This window comes from Marmota monax, unplaced genomic scaffold (genome assembly GCF_021218885.2).
Source record: "Marmota monax isolate L192 unplaced genomic scaffold, Marmota_monax_Labrador192_F-V1.1 WCK01_AAM20220418_F8-fsc00008, whole genome shotgun sequence".
Classification (NCBI taxonomy): Eukaryota; Metazoa; Chordata; class Mammalia; order Rodentia; family Sciuridae; genus Marmota; species Marmota monax.
This window is the reverse complement of record NW_026694432.1, coordinates 7,572,760-7,587,589: the sequence shown is the minus strand read 5'-3', so window position 1 is coordinate 7,587,589 and position 14,830 is coordinate 7,572,760.

Sequence of the window (14,830 nt, the reverse complement as noted above, 5' to 3'; positions counted from 1 at the left end):
GTTGGAAGGTCAATATTGGTTAAATAGCAATGTATAAGGATTGGTAAGAAAGCACTGCCAACGTGCATAGATGGGTGCTGGTCACGTAGAACACCCTGAAAAATTGCAGTCAAGTTAGAATTAATAATTGCATAATTGGCATTTCTGTATAGCAATGGCTAGAAAATGCATAAACACATCCTTTAATGGTAGTGCCAAAGAAATATACTTAGGGATAAATTAATATGTCATGATTTCTGGGAGGGACCAAGACTTATGAAAAAGATAGAAGTGAATGGTGACCCAGGTCCTCTAGTGGCCCACAATCCAGATGACACAGTGGAAAACACAAGAATGAAGCAATTAGTCCACGTGACAAGGAGAGTGCCTGCCAAGAGGGATGCTTAGTTGGTGCAGGGAGGGTACCTCAAGCAGGAGATAAAAGGCTTACATCTTTGCAGCCTCACTGCTAATTTACAAAGGTTACAAATGTTGCAGTAGGCTGTTGACTTGCGCCTATTAAGATTCGTTAATAATTGCCTAACCAGCATTTCCATATAGTAATGCTCTGGAAAGCCCTCTGTACTTTTGTGTTGTGCAAGGAATTATTAGATTATTTTTATTTTTTGGTATGGATTTGCAGACTGACTGGCAGTTGAATTCGGGGGCATGTGACCACTAAGCCACATCCCCAGCCCTATTTTGTATTTGGAGACAGGGTCTCACTGAATTGCTTATTTTAGCACCTTGCTTTTGCTGAGACTGGCTTTGAACTTGTGATCCTCCTACCTCATCCTTCCAAGCCTTTGGGATTACAGGCATGGGTCTCTGCTTGGCTAGGTTATTTTTAAATAGGAAGGCAATGTTCATTGTAGACTTCAAGGGCAAAAGAAGTTTGAGGAAAATAGCCAATGCAGGCATTGTTGTAGAAGGCAGGTAAGTGATCAGACAAACAGTGGCAGAAAGGGTTCAAGTTTGAAATATTTTAGACCCTTTGCTGAAGGGGGGGCATGAGACACCTGTGGAAATCATTGAGTGCAGGAAGCAGGTTTGGGACTAAGGAGTGAGGCACAGGTGGCTGCTGAATATTTGACATCAGGTTACTATTGTAAACTGATGGTGAAATCATATGCCTTTGCTCATTTGTGAAACAATGAGAGTAGAAACCCAAAATTTTTGAACAAAGACTAAGGACAATAAAAGTGATAGCTGTAAAATGAGAAACCCAGAAAGGGGAATGTGACAAAAGCCTACTGAAAAAAGTAATGGTCAGTCTGCATTGACCATTAAGGTGAGGTTCACTGTCACCTGGGTTTAAGAGTGGGGAAGATTTTGGCCAGAGCCTGCCCCTGGAGGTGAATCCCAGACTACAGGGATTAATAGGACTGTCACTCCCATAGCATTCTGCAGCTCAGCTATAGCAGTTTATTCTTATAGGTCTTTGCCAAACATTCATCTTGAATTCTCACTTTTATCCTCCCATATACAGTCACTGCAAATCCATTGACCATAACAACAGGAATAGGACTTAACCCACATGGGTCCAGGCCCCTTACATCCTAACTTGGATGATCGTGGTAGCCTTCCAAGCAGTGCCTTGTTATTTCTACCTTAAAACTGCTCAAAACACCAGTTTCATTTTTGAGCTGAAGCCAGTATTCTGCAGGAGGCTTCACATTGTGTACCGCCTGTGCCACTTCCATGTTCTGTTCACAGCTTGCTTTTCCTTGAACATGCCGGGCATTCTCCCACTTGCTTTCCCTCTGGATGAAGAGGTTCCCCCCTGACATCTAAATGGCTTTCTCCCTCAGTTCTTTCAGGCCTCCTTTGATTAAGACGTCCTTCCCTGACCATTGGTTTAAAAGGACAGTTTTCTTCCCATGGCCAGCTTTTGTAGTTCCTTGCTTGCTTGGTCTTTTTTTCTCCAGTCTACATTTACTTGCTACCTGTCTATCTTTGATAAATGGTGAGCTACAAAAGGATGGAGGATTTTGTTCACTGCTGCTCTTACCCACAATCTGCAACAGCATCAAAATGAGTGAAACTTCAATGTCCATGAAGAGGTTTGGCAGTGGGATGAAGGAAGTGACAGTTGGATCTGGAAGAGAAGACAAGTAGTATGACTGTCTTGGCCAGTTTGGGCTGTTGAGTTCCACAACTGAAACACTGAGGGTCACTCCAGGTGAACTGGGCTGCACAAAATAATCACACAAGAGACAGGGATACCTTTTCTTTGGGTCTTCTGATCTTAGGGGTCCTTGAAAAGAACACATGCTGAACCCTTCTATTGGGGAGAAGCCTTTTAAATGAGGGCAAGGTGTCAGGTTTTGGGAGGATGTTGAAACTAGCTTCGTGATTGATGTCTGTGTTCGTGATTGATGTCTGTGTTCGGCAGATTGACATCTAGGAAGTTTACACCCAAAAGCAGAGCAAGAGAAGGGACTCCAAGAGAGTTTCCATGGAACATTCTATCCCAAACAGGGCAAAGGGGTAGGATTACAAAATAGAGAGTGTAGCTCAACCCCGGGGGTATGCCTACTCAGAAGACTGGCCTTGCTAATGGGGGGGGGGGGGCAAGTCATGAGTCATGGTAGGACCACACCAGACTACAGTGATCTTTCAGATCCCTGTGGTGCATCAGGACTGGAAGGTGTGGTGACTCAATGTGGCTTCCCCACATTGATCTGCTATCACAAAATACTGTAGACTAGGAACTTAAGCAACACAAGTTTATTTCTCATAGTTCTGGAGGTTGGGTTAAAGGCCCACCCCAAGACAAAAATTGAACTTGACATACTGCAGAAGTCTCTTAAAACACCCTGTGGTATTTCCCTTGAGACCCCGCCCTCATGACTTCACCTGAACTAATTATTTCCTCATAGTAGTCTAGGATGCTTCCACTGCACATTCTCAGGATCCTTGATGGCTCTCAGAATGCCTCATTAAGTTAAGGAGATGAGAGGCTTCTGGGAAGATGTCTGAGTAGGAACATCAGAATCTTGATGATCCAAAACCTTGCTGAATTTTTTGATACTGAAATTAGGATGGCATAAATTCATATTGAAGTGTTGTGACTTTAGGGTGTTAAATATAGTCACTAAAGGAAATACCTATAGAATACACACAAAAGGAAATGAGAAGTGTTATACTACCAAAAAAAAAACTAAAGAGGGAGGGGCAAAAAATATCCACAAGGCATATAGAAAAGAAATAGCAAAATGGCAGAGATTAAGTCTTTCCTTCCTAATCAAGTATTTTAAAGGAAATGGATGAATTTCTCTAACAGAATGATAGCATCTATAAGAGATTCACGTTAGATACAATGAAGAAAATATCTTGAAAATATAAGCATGGAAAAAAGAGATTAACCAATATGCTGTATTAGCCCAGGTGAGGTAGTGCATGCCTCTAATCCCAGCAGCATGGGAGGCTAAGGCGGGAGGAGTTTTAGTCTAAAGCCGGTCAATTTAGCAAGGCACTTGGAAACTCAGTAAGACTTTTTTTTTTCTTTTAGTTGTAGTTGGACACAGTATCTTTATGTGGTGCTGAGGATCAAACCCAGGGCTTCACACGTGCTAGGCAAGCACTCTACCACTGAAAATCTGTGAGTCAATGGTTAAGCACTCCTGGGTTCAATCCCCCATCCCCCCCAAAAAAGAAGTTTATAAAGAACAGGAAGAATATTACATTAGTAAGATGTTCAGCATAGCAAGAACAGTTACAAACATGCACCTAAAACAAGTCTAGTTAATCTAAATAAATTAACAGGATTGAAGGGAGAAATAGAAACTTACATAGTGATAGTTGGAGTGTTCAATAATTACAGAAGAAAGCATCCAATAAAAGTAATAACGGGAATTGAACAGTAGTAAGTCAACTGACAAGAGACATTCCCAATGTGAATAGAATACTTGCTTCTCAATGGCTTATGAGATTAGTATTCAGGAGAGATCATCATACGTTATTTCAAAAACTTAAATAGTTCTCTTACTGAATGTTTTATACCCATAATAGAACTTTGAAAATAACAAATTTGTGCAAATTTTTTTTTGCTGGGGGATGGGAGCTGGTACCAGGGATTGAAATCAGGGACACTTGACCACTCTAAATGAAACTTATAGAACTCTATATTGAAAGAAACTGAAGAGTACCTTAGAAGATTGAAAGATTTCACATGTTCTTAGATAGTCAGATTTAATGTGATTCCTATTAAGTTTCTGAAATTATACTACACCAGCACCACAAAAAAATTAAAATGTCTTCACAGCAAAGGAAGCAATCAAGAACATGATAAGAAGACCCTACAAAATGGGAGAAAATCTTTGCCACCTGCACCTCACTCAGAGCATTTTCAGGATATATAAAGAACTCAAAAAACACCAAATAACCCAATCAATAAATGGGCAAAAGAACTAAACAGTTACTTCATAGAAGAAATACAATTGGTGAACGAATGCATGAAAAAATGTTCAACATCTCTAGCAATCAGAGAAATGCAGATTAGAACTAAGATTTCGCCTCACTCTAATCAGAATGGCAATTATCAATAATATAAGTAACAATAAATGTTGGTGAGGATGTGGGATGAAAGGTACACTCATTGCTGGAGGTACTGCAAATTGATGCAATCACTCTGGAAATCAGTATGGAAATTCCTCAGAAAACTTGGGATGGAACCATCATTTGACCCACTTATCCCACTCCTCAGCATATACCCAAAAGATTTTTAAAGTCAGCATACTACAGTGGTGTGGCCACATCAATCTTTATAGCAGCTCAATTCACAATACTTAAGCTATGGAACCAACCTAGGTACCCCTCAACAGATAAATGGATAAAGAAAATGTACATATACACAATGGAGTATTACTCAGCCATAAAGAAGAGTGGAATGATGGCATTTGCAAGTAAATGGGTGGAACTGGAGACTATCATGCTAAGCAAAATAAGCTAATCCCGAAAATCAAAGGCGAATGTTCTCTGATAGGGGAATACTGACTCATAATAGGGGTCAGGGGCAGGGAGAAAAGGAGATTTGCTGGATTGGATGTGGCATACTGTGGGGAAGGGGAGGAGGGATGGGAAGGAGAAAGACAGTAGAATGAATCAGACATAATTACGTTCATATATGAATACACAACCAGTGTAACTCTACACAATGTACAGCCACAAATGTGAAGTTTGCTGGGCACAGTGGCGCCTGCCCATAATCCCAGCAGTTCAGGAGGCTGAGGCAGGAGGATTGCAAGTTCAAAGCCAGCCTCAGCAAAAGCAAGATGCTAAGCAATTCAGTGAGAACCTGTCTTTAATAAAATACAAAATAGGTCTGGGGATGTGAATCGGTGGTCCAGTGCCCCTGAGTTCAATCCCCAATATCCCTCCCAAATAAATGGGAAGTTATGCTTCATGAGGAGAGCATTATTACTCTAGTAGAAAAGCCAGACAAGAACTCCACAAGAAAAAAAAATATGGGTCAATATACTTGAAAAACATGCAATAAATCCTCAACAAATTGAAACACGCAAACCTGATTCATTATATACTAAAAGGATTATAATTCACGAATAAGCGGAATTCCTAAAATGCAAGGATGGTTCAACCTATGAAAGTCAATCCATGTAAAGCACCACAATAATAAAACGAGGGACAAAATTCACATGGTTATCTTAATGTAGAAAAAGCATTTGGCACTATCCAATCTGCTTCATGACTTAAACTAACAAACAAGGAATAAAGAAAACTATGCAACATACTGAAAGTCATATGGAATCCCACAGTGAATATTCATTCTCACTGGCAAAAGACTAAAATAATGGACTGGGATGTCCTCTTTCTTTTTTTTTTTTTTTTCATTGTGGTACTAGGGGTCAAAACCTGAAGTTTAAGACTGGCTCACTGGGGCTGGGGTTGTGGCTCAGAGGTGGAGTGCTTGCCTAGTATGCACGAGGCACTGGGTTCGATCCTCAGCACCACGTAAATGTAAAATAAAGATATTGTGTCCACTAAAACTTAAGAATAAATATTTGAAAAAAAAAAAAAAACTGGCTCACTGGCCTAAGCCAGCCTCCAACTTGTGATCCTCCTGCCTCAGCCTCTGTTTAGGTGGGATTACAGGTACATGCCACTGTGCACGATGACTTTCACCACTTCAATGTATTAGCCAAAGCAAGTACTTATTTTATGGCAAGAAAAGGAATAGAACTCATCTAAGTTGAAGTGTGCGTGGTGGTATGTGCCTGTAATCCCAGCTACTCCAGAGGTTAAGAAGAAGGATTGTAAGTTTGAGGCCAGCCTTGGCAACTCAGTGAAACCCTTTTCTCAAAAATAGAAAGGGCTAGGATGGAGCTCAGTGGTTGATCATTTACTAGTATGCATGAGGCCTGGGTTCAATCACCACTAATATACACACCCAAAATTGGGGAAAAAAGTAAATGATCTCTGTTGACAGTTAATATGATGTTATATGTAGAAAAGTCCCTAAAATTTACACACACACAATGGTTAGAACTGATAAAATTAGCAACTAGGCACAGTGGCATGTACCTGTAGCCCCAGCTACTTGGAAGGTGGAGGTAAGAGGATCATTTCCTTTTAAAAATGTCTACTGAAATCCTTTGTCCACTTTAAAATTGTCTTTTAATTATTGAGTTGTAGGACTTTCTTATATATTTCTGGATTCAAGTTTCTTATCAGATATATGATACAGAAAAAATTTTCTCAGTCTGTGGGTTGTTATTTTGCTTTTTTTTTTTTTTTTTTTTGGTACTGATATTGAACCCGGGGTGCTTAATATCCCCAGTCCTTTTTAGTTTTGAGACAGGTCTTCCTAAATTGCTTAAGGACCTCACTAATGTGCTGAAGCTGGCAAATTAGTTTCAATCCTCCTACCTCAGCCTCCCAAGTGTCTGGGATTACAGATGTGTGTTACTACATCAGGCAGTCCTTTGCTTTTTGATGGTATGATTTGCAACACAAAGTGTTTAATTTCAGTGTAGTTCCATTTGTGTATTTTTCTTCTGTCCTTTATACTCTTGGCATTTTATTTGAGAAACCATTGCCAGACTTGAGGTCAAAAAATACATATATACTCCTATATTTTTTCCTTAGAGTTCTATAGTTTATGATTTCACGTTTGAGTCTAATGATTCACTCTTGAGTTAATTTTTGTATGTGATTTGAGGTAGGGGGGTCAAACTTGATTATTTTGCACATGACTCTTCAGTGACCCTGGCACTATTTGTTGAAAAGATGATTCTTCCCCTGTTGAATTATCCATGCATTCCATTGAGTTTCTTATTTTGTTCTTGTTTCTATTTAGTTTGTTTACAAATATGCTGAGTCCGTTTTAACGATTTTTCCATCCCATTCAAATGCTTTTAAAAATGTCTTTTATTTCTTTAAACATAGTAAGAATATTGGGTTTTTGTTTGTTTGTCTGCAAAAGTAGGGATTGAACCCAGGTGCTCACCAATGCTAGGCAAGCCCTCTACCACTGAGCAACACCTCTATCTCTTTAAATTTTATTTTGAGACAGGGTCTAAGTTGCCAAGGCTGGCCTTGAACTGTGATCCTCCCTCCTCAGCCTCCCAACTAGCTGGGATTACAGGTATGCACCACCACACCAGTGTAAGAATATTGCTTTATAATTTGTATTCGATAATTCTAGTATCTAGATCTTTATGGATCTGTTTCTGTTGTTTCCTTTTGGGCTTGATTACTTTTGAATGTCATAAATTGAGCTTGAAAAAATTATTTGTAGGGTTCTTTGGGACTTAGGGTAAAGATATCTTATTCCAGATAGGAATTCCCTGGGTGTTGAATAACTGTGGACATCACAGTCCCTGAACAAATTTTCAGGGAGACCCCTCAGGTGATATGAATTTGGGCTTCAATTCCACAAGAGAGTTGGCTTCTGGCTATTTCTCTGGTATTTTTCCTACCTCTGCCTTGAGGCTAGGGAAATTCTGTCATTCTTACGGTGAGGGTATTACAGTTGGGTTTTCATTTTAATGCAGGAAGGATTAATAGATCCCTCACTGTAAGTGATCCCAGGGCTTCCCCCCATTCCCATCTAAGAAGTATCTAAATTGGCTTAGACTTGCAAAGTTCTCCGAGAAGAGCACTTCTCAGTATTCTAGCTTTCCCAAGACTTTGATACTGGGGATTGAACCCAGGGGTGCTTAACCACTGAGCCACATCCCCAGCCCTATTTTGTATTTTATTTACAGACAGGGTCTCGCTGAGTTAAGTTGCTGAGGCTGTCTTTGAACTCGTGATCCTCCTGCCTCAGCCTCCCAAGCAGTTGGGATTATAGGCATGCGTTTGTTTTTTTTTTAACTTTTAATGTTGAAAGAATTTTAAACTTAGAGAAAAGTTTCAAGAATAATAAAGAATTCATGAATACCCTTCACTTAGATTACCTAATTAATATTATGCTATAAATATTTCTTATAATTCTCTTCATATGTATCTATGCATATTATTTCTGATGTCTCATTATCTTCTTAGTATACATGGCCCAACTTAGTGATGGTTACACTTACACTTTTTTGACTTTATGATGTTGCAGACGTAATATGCATTCAGTAGAAACAGCACTTTGAATTTTGATCTTTTCCAGGGCTAGTGATACAAAGTGTGATACTCTCTGGTGATGCAGGGCAGCAGCAGCTCCCAGTCAGCCCACGGTCACAAGAGTAAACCATCAATATTCTCCTGGGCACTGTATTGCCGAGCTGGGATGTTTGGTAGACTACATGTAGTGAATGCACTTTCAGCCAATGATATGTTCAAAAGTTGAGGAACAATGAATTTACTTCCTAGAAAACAAAGGCAACGTCCTCCAGGACCACAGTAAAACTATGAAGCTCAGGAAGTTAACTTTGATGTCATATTATCTTCTAAACCACAGATCTCATTCAAATGTCACTGGTTATCCAAATGACATTTATAGGTCTAGAATCCAATCCAGGATCACCCGCTGCATTTTGTCGTGACATCCCTTCAATCTCTTCAGGTGAAACAACTCCTCAGTCTTTCCTTGTCTTTTATATCTGACAATTTTGAAAGCTATGAACAGTTATTTCATGAAGTAATACTCAATTTGGGTTTTTCTATCTCATCATATTTATTTGAGTTACTTATGTACCTTTAGAAACAATACTGTGTGAGCGATGCTGTGTTCTATTCTCCTCGGTGCATTATATCAAGGAGCACACATTTTTATTTGTCTCATGACTGGCAGTATTAGTGTGTATCACTTGATTAAGCTAGGTCTTCTGTATTTCACCCCTGTGAAGTTATTGCCTTATACTTAATAGTTAATAAATTATTCATATTAATTGGTATTTTACTGTAAGGTAGAGTCTTTTCTTCTCTCCCATTTATTTAACCATTCATATCTAATGGGTTCTTATTCAGTGAGTTAAAATTCATTATTCATTCTCATTATTTTTTCTTTTTGACTCTTTTAAAAAAATATTACTGTTTTTAATTGACCCCCCAAAATTGTACATGTTCAAGGAGTATAGAATGACATTTCTTTCTTTCTTTTTTTTTTTATTTTTCAGTTCTCGGTGGACATAACATCATTATTTTATTTTTATGTGGTGCTGAGGATCGAACCGCGCATGCCAGGCAAGCGCATTACTGCTTGAGCCACATCCCTAGCCCTAGAATGATATTTCAATACACGTATACAATGTGCAATGATCCAATCAGGGTGATTGGTACATTCATCCCTCAAACATTTATCATTTCTTTGTGTTGGGAACCAAGTCCTCTCTACTGGCTATTTTGAAATATATATTAACTGTTGTCAATTGATGTTATCTGTCCTGCTATGCCAGAGAACATTTGAAGTGATTCTTCCCGTTCATCTTCACCCCTTACCTGTTGAACATCCTCTCTCCCATCAGCCTTCCCAGCCTCTGGTAACTACCATTCTGTTTGCTGCTTGTATGAGATCAACTTTTTCTAGCTTCCGTGAGAATATGTGTTCAACTATCTGTGCCTAGCTTATTTCTCTCTTCTTTCTTTCCCTGCTCTCTTTTGTTTCTTGTGGTACTGGGGATTGAACCCAGGGGTGCTTTACTACTGAGCTACTTCCCTTTTTTGATTTTTTAAAATTTTTTGATTATTTATTTATGTTTAGTTGTCAATGGATCTTTATTTCTTTATATGTGGTTCTGAGAATTGAACCCAGTGCCTCACATATTCTAGGCAAGTGCTCTACCACTGAGCCACAACTCCAGCCCCTGATTTTTCACTTTTGAGACAAAGTCTCTCTAATTTTCCCAGGCTGGCTTAGAACTTGCAATCTTCTTGCCTCAGCCTTCTAAGTTACTGGGATTACAGGTGTGCACCACCACACAAGGCTGTCACTGGTATTTTGATTGGGTTTGCATTGAATCTGCAGATTGCTTTGGGCAATATAGACATTTAAAAAAATATTTATTCTTCTAATCCACGAACATGAGATGTCTTTCTTGTGTGTGTGTGTGTGTGCATGTGTGTGTGTCCTCTTCAATTTCTTTCATCAGTATAGTTTTCATTATAGAATTCTATCACCTCTTTGGTTAAATTTATTCCTGGATATTTTTTCTTTTTTGTAGTAACTATTGTAAATGGGATTGCTTTCTTGATTTATTTTTCAACTAGTTTGTTATTGGTACATAGAGATGCTACTGGGTTTTGTTAATTTAATTTTGAAACAGAACCTCACTATGTTGCCCAGGCTATCCTTGAACTGGTGATCCTCCTGCCTCAGCTGATCAAGCAGTTGGGATTGTAGGTGTGCACCGCCATGCCTGGCAAAATGCTACTGATTTTTGTACGTTGATCTATCCTGCAAATTCCTAAATTCATCTACTAGTTCTAACAGTCTTTTCTTTATTTACAATCATGTCATATACAAACAGGGACTTCCTCCTTTCAAATTTGGATGTCTTTATTCATTTATTTATTTTTTTCACTGATTGCTTTGACCAGATTCCCAGAACTATATTGAATAAAAGCAGTGGTGGTGGACATCCTTGTCTTGTTCCTGATCTTAGAGGAAATGCTTTCAAGTTTTCCCCCATTCAGTATAATGTTAGCTTGGGTTTGCCATATATTCCTTAATTGTGTTGAGCTAAGGTCCTTCTATACCTAATTTATTTAGAGTTTTTATCATGAAGGGACATTGACTTTTTTTTTTAATGTTTTATTTTTTATACCTTTATTATTTATTTTTATGTGGTGCTGAGGATTGAACCCAGTGCCTCACACATGCTAGGCAAGCGCTCTACCAGTGAGCTATAACTCCAGCCCTGAAACATTAACTTTTAAAGAATGTTTTTTCTGCATCTATTGAGATAATCATATGGGTTTTGTCCTGTTGATATATCACATTTATTGATTTATGTACATTGAACTATCTTTGTGTCGATGGGATAAATCCCACTTGATTATGGTGTATGATCTTTCTGATGCAATGTTGGATTTGATATCCTAGTATTTTATTGAGAATTTTTGCATCTATGTATTTCAGGGACCTGGTCTGTAATTTTCCTTTTCCTTTTTCTTTCTTTCTCAACCTTTCTTTCTGTATGTGGCCAATAAGAAACATCTCCTTGGTTAAGACAAAAATAGACTGAACATGAAGGGATGGAGAAGGACATTCCCTGCCTTCACAGGGATCTTGCCACATCCCTGCTTCTTCCCAAGGGACTCCCTCAGCCAGTCCAGTTGGAATAGAGTTGTTTATTCTTTGCTCTAGTCCCTTTTTGTAGAGGGGCAAGCACCCTCTACAAAGCCCCTCTACTTCGCCATCATGCTGATGTCATTTCCCTGCAATATCATTATTTATTTTGACGCTCAAATTGTCCCAGACAAAGCCAGTGGGTGCACTTCAGTCTTGCTTCTGTATCCTTTGTACGTGTCTCCATCAATCCCTGAACAGTTTCTTTCTTGAGCAGTTCGTTCTGGAACATCAAGTTGCCCAAAGCTTGTTTTGTACTTTCCCTGCCCTAGCCCTGGAGTCAGCCACTTCTTCTTGGAGCCTGCTACCTTTTAGTGTAGAATAATATTAAGAAATCAAACTATGGACTAGGTGTGCCCATTGCCACAGGGTATCATTGCTGCTGGGCACACCTAGGCCATGCTGGGCCTTCCTGGGGGTAGAAAATCTATTCTTTGCCAGGGAACAGCCTGGCTCCCATTATCTTCAGTACATTCCTAATTGTTCAGTTTCCTTTTATATCACTGATCTCTGCTCATGCCAACCAAGGACCTTCTCTCTCTGTGTGTCTGAGAGAGAAGGGGGAGCTCCTGGGGTTTTGACTTGGGGATTCTGTAGCATCATAGCCCCTTTGATGCTTTGAAGAAACTTTTATACTTTACCCAGTTATTTTCAGCTGTTTTCATCATGCGGGTTTAAAATAAATAAAACTAGAATAAAACTGTCTGCAATATTCTCATACATTGAATCAAATATTTTTATGAGAAGAAAACGTCAGAAAGCAGAAAGATTGGGTGTAATCCTTTATTTTGAGTTTTGCCTGGATCGGGTTTAGCTGTAACTCCTCATAAGTGGCCAACTGTAGACAAAATCATATAAGGAACCACATTCAGCATACCTAACAAACTGTGGAGGAAAACAGGCTAAGCTCAAAGGAAATTCTCATTTTAAAAAGAAGCTCCATAAGGGCTGGGGATATGGTTAAATTGGTAAAATGCTTGCCTTGCAAGCACAAGACCTTGGGTTCAAACCCCAGCCCCCCCCCCAAAAAAAAAAAAAGTGCCACACAGCCTCACTAGCCTGCACACTTTTTTAAACAAGTGTGTGCACCAACCACCTGGAGATCTCGGTAAAATGCTGAGCCTGATTCACTAGGGCTGGTTGTGGGGCTAAGATTCTGCATTGTGTGTGTGTTACTAGGGATTGAACCCAGGGTCTCCCACATGCCACTCGTATGCTTTCCCACTGAGCCACATCCCCAGCTCTTTTTATCTTTCAGTTTGAGATTTATTTTTCAATTTGAGACAGAGTCTCACTAAATTGTTTATGGCCTCGCTAAATTGCTGATGTTGACCTTGAACTTGAGATCCTCCTGTATCAGCCTCCTGAGCCACTGAGATCATAGGTATATGCCACCATGCCTGGCAAGATTCTGCATTTCTAACATATTTTCCAGGTTATGCAATTCTGCTGTGCTTTGAATAGCAAGAGTTTAAGAGTATTCCTCATCCGTATTCTCTTGGTAAGAAGGAGTACATTAAATGATACAACCAGCAAAACTTGGTGGTATTTTTAAACTTTTTATGAATTTTTTCTTTTAGTAGCAAACAAACATACAAATAGAAGTGTAGGGTGAACCCCAAATACCACTGACATTTGTCAAATTTATTTTAAAGCTTTCCTTGCCCATGAACTTCTTGTTCCTGGAGTATTTATATATGTATGTATAAAATATACATATATATATGTATTTTAGTTGTAGTTGGACACAATACCTTTATGTATTTATTTTTATGTGGTATTGAGGATCAAACCCAGTGCCTCACACATGCTAGGCAAGTGCTCTGCCACTGAGCCACAACCCCAGCCCTCCTGGAGTATAAAAAATGAAAACTATAGTGTCCAGGCTGGGTTTGTGACTTAGTGGTGGAGCGCTCGCCTAGCACGTGCGGGGCACTGGGTTCGATCCTCAGCACCACATATAAATAAATAAATAAATAAATAAACAAACATAAATAAAGCAAAGGGATTGTATCCAACTATAACTAAAAAATAAATACATAAATAAAAAATAAACCCACAGTGTTGTCACACAAAACTAGCAATATACATCACACAAAATTAACTAATAATTCTTTGAGTCATCTAATAGTGTTTCATGTGTCATATTTGCAGATATGTTTTCCAATTAAGCTTCTTTCCAGGGGCTTTCCTTAAGGACTGAGTACCTGTTTCCTCCTAAAATCAAGTTTTATGGTCTCTAATTCCTTTCTTGGGGGACTCTATTAATTAACAAACGATGGCAAAAGCTTTAGTATCCAGCCTTTTGAGTCTGAACCCTGCCTCTTTGGTTCTCTGCCCCATCCCTAAGCCTTGAGACCAGGACAGTAAACAACAGGCTGGCCACGAGGCCTGGAAAATTGGCCCTACCTCTTGTTGGCAGCCCAGGTGACCTTGATGTAGGCATTTGAATAGGGTTGCTTCAGAAGAGAGGCCTTTGGGATGAGGCTCCCCAAGTTCTTTCGGAGAGACTAGAAAATCCTCTCGTTCTCCCAACCATCTCCTTCCCACTGCCAGGGTCTGATGCATTTTTAATCAGTATATTAACGGTTGTGCAATTCAGAGAGGTGAGTACCTGGCGTACCGCTCCTCCAATCCCTGGCTACCGGCAGAAAGGGCTCCTTTCAACGGAGAACAGACTGAAGATTTTTGACTCTGATGTCAGGTCCCCTGTCGGCATGGTGCTTCTCTCACAGCCTGTCCCTGAAACCAGCACATGCTATCTCGACATTCTCCCAAGCCTCCGGTGCCCTCTGAATCTCAAGAGATGACACGTTTTCCTAGTCAGCTTTACAATCATATAGCAAGGACTACTAAATACATGGACTAGGAAGGGGACAATCCCAGCCCTGCTCAGCTGGTATCCCATGATGATTAGTTCCCAGGTTCCAATTCTGTGTTAGACAGGGCTCTTTGGACTGTATGCAACAGGAGTCAAACTCAAAATCGTTTCAGCACAGATATGTATTGATCAGGAGGATGTGGATGTGTCCTCTGTGCCCTGGTCTTCAGAAAGGTCGGAGGGAGATGGGGCCCCCTCTCCCTCTCCTCCCTCTACTTGTAGGCTCCTTG